This window comes from Miscanthus floridulus, chromosome 2, assembly GCF_019320115.1.
Source record: "Miscanthus floridulus cultivar M001 chromosome 2, ASM1932011v1, whole genome shotgun sequence".
NCBI lineage: Eukaryota > Viridiplantae > Streptophyta > Magnoliopsida > Poales > Poaceae > Miscanthus > Miscanthus floridulus.
Genome location: NC_089581.1, coordinates 51,492,653 through 51,501,275, shown reverse-complemented (window position 1 = coordinate 51,501,275; position 8,623 = coordinate 51,492,653). Strand labels below are relative to the sequence as shown.

The window sequence follows — 8,623 nt, the reverse complement described above, 5'->3', positions numbered from 1 at the left end:
TGCCTCACTGCCCGGCCATGTGACCGGGCACCACCCGTCCTTTTTTTTAGGTAATATATCATGTGTAAATCAATCAATCTGTATAAACTTAGAAACTACCGATCATGATCACTAGATGCTGATCCAATGGATAAGGTGATGGGGCTTAAGCGTAAAAAAAAAAAAGATCGGCGGGTGGGGGCTTAAGCGTAAAAAAATCTCACATCTTACCACATCCATTGGATCAGCATCTAGTGGTCATAATTGATAGTTTTCAATGTTTACATAGGTTAGTTAGTTTGCACCTGATACACTGCCATTTTTTTAAGCTCTGCAGTGTCTAATAGAAAAATAACTCTTACTTGTGCGGAGAACTTTTTACTTTTTTTGGTCATTTGGTATTTGGTATGACCGTATGAGCCGATGAAAGAATCGTTTGAGGAGCCTCCCAAAGGAGCTCAAAGTTGATGAAATATGATCACTTAAATTCTTAACCATTGTATATTCTAAAACACAAGTAACAAATAAATATGTTTCTTGCGGTGTACATAGTGAAAAACTAGATTAAATGCTACATGCTCGCTACAAATTATAGTTTATTTTGATTTTATCTTAAGTCAAATTAACTTCAACCAAATTTATAGAAAAATGCACCATCATCTACTACATCAATTCAATTTCACTGTATTCTCCACAAAATATGTTTTAATCGTACATTTTATTTCAACATGTAGACGTTAATATATATTTTTAAAAACTGTTAAATTAGAGAAACTTAATTTAGCAGAAGACCCCGGCAGTGGATCCGATCAGAGCTTGGCGTGGTCGTGGCACACCTGGCTCCGGACTTTCATCTCTGGCACGCCGAAGATGACGTGGCAGTCAGAGTAGGCCACCGCGCGCAGCTTGAGCACACTGAAGATGGCGACCTTCCCGGGCACCCTGGCGCTGGCGTCCAGCGGCACCGCGCCGGCCTCCATGTCCTTGACCAGCTGCAGGCAGCTCCGCGCCGAAGCTGCTGGACAGCACGGTCATCACCAGCTCCATGGTGCCGTCCCCCTTGCTGGGGATGCGGCCGGGGTCGACGCCGGCGACTCCCACCAGGACAGCCCCGGTACCAGAGCTGGGCGGCACCCGACGCGTACGAGAAGGACGCCGGGTTGGGGTTGTGCACGCCCACGGTGAGGAGCATGGTGAGGTTGAACTGGAAGTCCGGGCCCGGGCCCGGGGCGAAGCCGATGACCCGCGACGAGACGAGCCGCGTGGTGGGGTCGCGGACGCGGAGCACGGTGAGGAAGAGCACCAGGAGCGTGATGCCCAGGAGCAGAGGCCGCGCCCAGGGAGACGAGGAGGCAGACGCAGGCGCAGCGGCGGCGGCGCCGGCGCCGGTGGCGGAGCTCGTCGGCTTGGTTCTCGGAGGGCGGCGGCGTGGTCGTCGTGGTGTGCGTGGGGAGCACGGCGGCATTGGAGTCCATCGGGACGGACGTGGCGCTCAGCGGCGTGGCGCGCGTGCACCGTCCGGCCGGGCTGAACGGAATGGGCGCGGGAGTGAGTGATGGATGGATGGAATTGCAAATTTGCGATGCGTTTGGAAGGCAGGGGAGGGACAGGGGGAGTTTTAACGAGGAGGTTGGCTTAAGGGAGTGGTATTTTAAAACTGATGACAACTGAATTGAAACCGCACGGCTAGTTTTGCTCCGTGGCGTCTAAATTGGTTCGTTGAGTTTGTCGGTACAGATGCTGCTGTGCCGTGACGTAGCATCAGTAGAAAATAATTCAAGCGTGGGTAAACGTTATAGGTAAAATAAACTTTGAAACAGAAACTAGTGGATAATCTGGTAGTGTAGCATATTTCATTGCATTGCATAAACATTTGCGCAAACTATCGGAACTCGGATACAGAAAATAGTACCTTTCGCTTCATGTTGATGCCTTGAGAATTATGTCTCCACAGCAGAGGTTTCCTGTAATCATCATGAACCATTATAGTCCACAACACGCGTCTCCTGTTGATCTGTAGCCGTGGTAGTAGATCTGGATAATCTAAAGTTTTTTTTTTAAAAGTCTCCCTTAACATATCAAGGATTCACTACTATAGTAACATTTTTAGAGGCAATTGAAAACCACTTGTAAAGACGGTTATTTCAAGCCGTCTCTACCTGTGCGTCGACGATTTTTAGAAGCAATTGAAAACCATTTGTAAAGACGGTCATTTCAGCCATCTCTACCTGTGCGTTGACGATTTCTATAGACGTGTCCGCCTTTAGAAATTGATTTCTAGAGGTAAGCTTTCATGCAAAAAAAAAAAAAACAAGAAAACCCTAAGAGAGCCTATCGTTTCTACATCCGAGATTATTTGAGTAATTCAAAAAATATAAATTCAAAATCATTAATTTTAGAACATACTCCCTCCGTTCTAAATTATAATTCAACCTTTTGTAATAATTCAACCTTTTGTGTGGCTTTTGGCTCTTTGGAAAGCCGAAACAGGTTAAAAAGCCCAACCAAGGGCCCTTAGCTGTTGCTGGGCTCGTGGCTTCACAAAGAAAGCAATTCCCTTCGGAGTTCGGACAACGCCATTACCATTTCACGATGCGGCTCCTGCAGCACATTTTTGCTTTGTCTTCGTCATGGTTAGCCCCAAATTCTTATAATTTGGCTCTGCGGTATACTTTTGTGATATATGGCCAACCAGAAGAGCTATAATGGAATTAAAAAAAACACACACTTGATGCACATCAAATACAATAAAAAGGTTAGGCTGCTCAACAGCACAACTTTATAAAAATAAGGCACAATCAGCTTCTCTCAAACGAACACGGCGTTGTAGCTCTGCAGTGAATAGCAATAATACATTTATGCCGTACAGGACAATAGCAGCCGCAGCTTAAAATTCATCAGTGAGAGGGACAGCTTAAAATACATTTATGCATCTGGTGACAGTTGAGTCCATGTACCACCTCAAGTGAGCTTGTGATTATGGTACATGTCATAGGTAACCTTAACTTGTTTAATTTACATGCACCACCATTTGCAAGTTTTTTAATGCAACTCAAAGATACAAGTGGACCATGGAGACTTGATAAAGATGCCATCATTTTTACAAATACAATGTTCGAATTGCCCTCTTCTTTTTCCCGTTGGGGTGGGGTGGGGGGCATCCACGCAATGAACCAAAAAAAATTTTAATTCAGTGTATTTCCCAGTCCAATTCCGGGATAAGTGCAAAGTGCCTGGAATAGCAAGAAAACCGCAGAAAATATATTGTTAGTCTACTGGCACAAACAGATGGCCCATCAGATGACATCTCCACGAAATATGACAATGAACCAAAACGGAGCAGAACAAACAAAAAGAAGGTTAAATCTTTAATTAAGTAATTCCGTGTTCACATATAGTAGTACCTTAATACTAGCCTCGCTTTATACCAAGAATCTTAGCGCTGTACTCCCAAGCAACAATTGCTGCTGCATTGGCAGGGAATGCTCTTGCTAGAGTTGGTCCAAGTCCAGCATAACAGCCACCCATCCCAGCTCTCTTATAAACCTGTCACATTTCAAGCCATGTGCATTGTGGACTGCCTCCATCAGGACAAGATACTAGCTAATTAAAACGCGACATTATGAGGTCCAGTGAGAGTACTACCATTCTCAAAATCTGCAAGGGGTTTCGGCTCACATGAGGGTCCGGATCGGTCTGTATTATGGTTTTTGCCACATCCAGCGGTAGGGTAGCTGTCCAGAACTGCAGAGAAAACACACTTATCATAATGAGGGTGTAAAATGTGCACTGCAAAGGACTTCAAACAATTGTAAATACTTACTGCCATTCCACTAATGCCACCACTCATAACCCCTATCCCAATATCTTTTGCCAGCACGAAATGACTGCTATCAGAAGATCTCAGAGAATCCAAATAGTTGTGCATCCAGTATCGACTGTACTCATAAGTGCAGAAGAAGACAGCATTGCCAATCGCCTCTCTGAATAATGTTGCCAAACCACCACGGAATATACCCTTAAGCTGTAGCACAAAACAGCTCATTAGTCTGGTAACAGTTGTTAAGCTACTAAATAGAAGTAGAAGGCCAGTTGAGCTCACCCCTTCACTTTCCAATGTTTTCACAGCACAATCTAGAGGGCTGGAGTACCTAGCGCCATGGATTACATCCTTCCCTTGAACTTGCATTCTGCACTGGAAAAGGTCTTGACATCACATCATTAAATGTCACTAGAATCATGCATCATAAGTCCTTACATCAATTAGAAAAAAAGAATGGGAATTTAGCACCAATGCCAGTACCTTGGTGAGCTCAGTTGGAGTGAGGATGCAGCTAATCAGAGCTCCACTGCATGCAGCAGAAGGGATAATTACCTGTAGATGTGGCCTACCAACCTCATAGCTTCCCTGAAAACACATTTTTTTTTAGAAAACTATACTAAACTAAAGCCAGGCCTTGACTCAAGATTTGCAATCTTCCTGCTTACTTAGCTACTGTTCAACAATTATATGCTTAGTTCTTTTAGTTGGAAAGATCATTTGAATAGCCTGTAATAACTGTTTGGCTTGGGAATATGTGCCAAAGAAAAGGGAGCTTTCAACAGCTATACCAATAAATGAAGACGACGCACCTTTGTACAGCCCTCTAATCTGCAAGAGAAAATAGCAATGCAATGAGCTTTCAGAATGTTGATATGATAGTGTATATCAATCTTAAATTTAACTACTGCAGGTTCCAATACTGGGCCAAGCATTAACTGCAGGCAAAACAGCCACAGCAATTTGATCCCTTCTTTAAGTATAGAAGGGTAATGACACCGAGCAATATGAAAGAAGGGGCTTACTCCTTCCTCAAGCAGTATCCTACTAGTGCAGTGGAACGCATTCTTGTACACCTTTCCGTGAGCCTGTGGTATTATGAGCTTGCAGTTTAACCTAACAGCAAGCAAAAAAGCTCTTGAATTCGCATGGACCAAAGTTACGAAAAAGAAATCTTAAATTCACATGAACCAAGTTTATATCAATGACAACCATATATTTCGTCCAGATTGAAGATCATTTCATCCAGAGAACCAGCTGTTTTGTGGATTTTGTACACTTGTATACCAAGTAACCGTTCAATAGGCCCAGAACTAACAAACTAGAATCTACAGTCAGATGCAGAATTTGTTAGTATCACTTCACATAATATTACTTACAGCTGACTTTCTCAATGTACTATGGAGTATGGACTTATGTTTAATCGACTCATACAGTGCCACGATCGCATAGAAATGTGGATCATCAGGGTCTAATGGAAGTGATGCCTAGTTTGGTGGCAAATCCTTCATCGAGGGTAAAAAACCATCTAAATGAGGCCAGACAGCAAGGGCAAAGAGCACTGTTTAGGATAGAGGACAAACCATAAACCGGAATAAATATAAGTTTTGAACTTTGATAGAGAAAGACTCGATATTCTAGCTAAATTTAAGGGGAAATGGTATACATACTTAATTCTTTTTACCAATCAAGTACTAACAGATACCCATGAACGTTTAACCAGGATTACTGGACTTAGCATTAACTGCAGATTGATTAGCTTTTAATGGTGTTAAGATGCTGAGCTCCCCACAGTTGTTAGTAAATGGTTTGTGCATATACCACTTCTCAAACCTGTGGTTATTACGCACCACTGTTCATAGAAGCACAGTATCTAATCTAAGCTCCCGTCTAAACATAATACTACTTGCTATCTCCTAAGATTATAAATTTAAGATATTGACTTACTAACCAAGAAACCTCAACTATCCCTAAGCCTACTCAACTGACCTAGTATTGCAGGTGCTGCTACTGCTCTCCTAGGTGCGCAATCTGCGTGGGTCCTCATGAATTACACGCATTTTCTATAATGTGCTACTAACCGTAACATGCACATTATACAAATTTAGCTGGAAGTTAGCTTAATCACACACTTGAAAACAGGGGTGAATACAGCAGTATGGTGAAAACCTAGGTGCACCATGGAGAAACTAGGTGGCTGCCATATGTAAGGTCGTCGCAACCTAGCGCACTGCCATGACAACATAGGACTGTACTATATAGTTTACACCCGACAAGTATAAGGGGCGTACCCAGTGCAGAGAGCTCCCTCTCTGTGTGGGGTCTGGGGAAGGGTGTCAGTGGCAAGCCTTACCCTCGCCTGTGCAATGCGAGGAGACCGTGACTCGAATCCAGGGACCTTCGGGTCACAGGCGGTAAGACTCTACTGCTTGCACCAGGCCCGTCCTTCAAGTATAAGGCATTAATAAAACATCACTTAAGAACAATCTGGGAATTCATCGGCGTGAACAGGGAAGACTCGAAATTTTCTAGACCTAGGTTATACGATGTGTGGGCTACTGCAGTGCTTAATTTTCTGTCTGGACATTAATAACTCGAGCAAGTCTTGATGGTCCAATATAATTTACATTCAGACCACCTATAAGCAACTTCATGCACATGTGAGATCATAAAGATATATGCCTAAGAAACGAACTATACATATACAATGGCAACTGCATGTTTTTCCACCACAAAGAGGTAAAAAGGTACAATGAGGCCAGAGGCGAGAATGAGCTGACCAGCAAGGTTCACCGAAGACCCCGTTGCTCAGCATGCCGAGGCTGAGAAGGTCCAGGACACCTTCAATGGTGATGTCGGTGCGTCGGAGTGGGAGGCTGGCTGCTAAGACCAAGGCCTCCAACCCGACTGTCCAAGCACGAAATGTGCTCAAGCAAAAGCTGGGGATCGCATATATGCCGCAGGGTCCGGACCCTGCGGCTTTGGACAGTATCAAGGCCTTCTTCGCTGCACCATTGTCGCCCTCCAAACAAGAGGCCCTTCAGGCGCTCTTCGCTCCAGACTTCGATTCGGTTGCCATGGAGCTGAACCTCACTGGCTTCGAGCATGACTGCTCTTTAGCCGCTGAGCTCAGGGACTGCTGGGTTTTGTCCCTATGCTTGATCCTTCTCTTGGTCCCTAAGTATTTTCTTTTGTAAATCACAACTGTGTGAATCTCTGTCAGTGTTTGGCTCGGTAATCACAAATTATCCGTCCCAGCTTTAATTTGTAAAACTCTCCTTCTGCTTAATGAATCCCGTGCCAATGGCGCATTCGAGAAAAGCAAGGTTCACCGACGATTTATAGCTGAACAAGCACGGGAATGTATATGGAAGAGCATTGTTGACCACCCAAGCTATGTAAAAGTGTAGGATATCTATGTGCTGATGAAACCTCGCAGGCATTTCATCGAATATCAGTATCGTTGGGACATAACATGGCTGAAACTAGGACCAACCAATGCATCCAGAGTCTACTAGAAAATTTGCGGAGAACGGAGCATAAGGCAAGAACGAAGAAAAGAAAGAAAGAAATATACCTTGACCGTGTCGAACTGGGTGGCCGACTACGACCTGGGCGACGCCGGCAGCGGATCCGGCGACGTACTCCTTGGCCGCGTTCGCCCGCTCCGGCCATCTGAAGAACTGGCGACGGGCGCAAGTACTCGAATGTCTGCGAAGAGGGAAATGCAGAACTGGGGGAGAAGTGGAAAGGATGGCCCGGTCCCTCCGGAACTCCGGCGCCGTCGTATGGCAGCGAATGCGGGGAGGAGAAAGGAAGGAACGAGAAGCACCGGCCGAGACGAGGTCCTCTGCAGTTGTGCACAGCGACTCTTCTCTGCAGTCACCGTATCTCAACCATTCGTTAGAATCCAACGGCAAAGCTTGCAAAACTAATCCAGCAGGCCACGCAGGTTGGGTTACGAAGGCCCATCTAAGCCCAAGACACTCACGATATCGTCATCTGCGAGTCGGTCCTTCCCCTGCGCCGCCGTCTTCCTCGTCGCTGCAGCTCGTCGCCGTCGCCATTGCCAGTGCCGTGGCCTGCTCTTTCGGTGCTGCAGGGTCGACAGTCGCTTTTTTGGTGCTGCCATCCCTCTCCTCTCTCTCCTACAACACCGAGCTCGCCGTCGTGGCGACTCGTTGCCGCAATCTTACTCCGCCGCGGCAGCCATGGCCCTGCTCCGTCAGCGCCGACGGCCACGCGGCCCTCTAGCTCGGAAGGCGCAGGAGGCCGCGGCTCTGCTCAAGGATGGCAACGGATCGGATTTGGGGCGAATATCCGCGGGTTTCGGGTTCGACGGGTTTGGATCTAGGGATAGTTTTTCACCCACGGTTTTCGGGTTCGGGCCCCAAAACCAATCGGGTTTGATTTCGGGTTTGATTTTTCACCCGTGGATATTCAATGGATATCCGAAATAAATTATTTAAAATTAAAACTCATGTTTTATAATATACTAATAATAATTTGTTTACTTAGATTATTAAATTTATTTAAAGTTGACTTATGAAAATATTTATTATTTGTTGCCTTTTGTTTATACATGTGAATATGTTTATGTATATCCACGCGTTTTGGGTATCCATTCGGGTTTCGGGTATCTGTTCGGGTTTCGGGTATCCGCGGGTTTGGTTTTGGTGATGGATTTCCACCCGAATCGGTTTTCGGGGCGGAATCGGGTTTCGATTTCGGGTTTCGGTTTTGGGTGCACGGAGACTCCACCCGATCCGAACCCGACCCGTTGCCATCCTGACGCCTCTGCTCCATCGAGCGCCAGCGGCCACG

At 45.6% G+C, this 8,623-nt stretch overlaps 2 pseudogenes; both read right to left on the bottom strand.

Annotated features, from left to right (window-relative positions):
- Positions 1-788: 788 nt before the first annotated feature.
- On the bottom strand, positions 789-1,454 carry LOC136538774 (uncharacterized; annotated as a pseudogene).
- A 1,351-nt stretch (positions 1,455-2,805) lies between these two features.
- On the bottom strand, positions 2,806-7,872 carry LOC136538772 (mitochondrial arginine transporter BAC1-like; annotated as a pseudogene).
- Between the last annotated feature and the right edge of the window lie 751 nt (positions 7,873-8,623).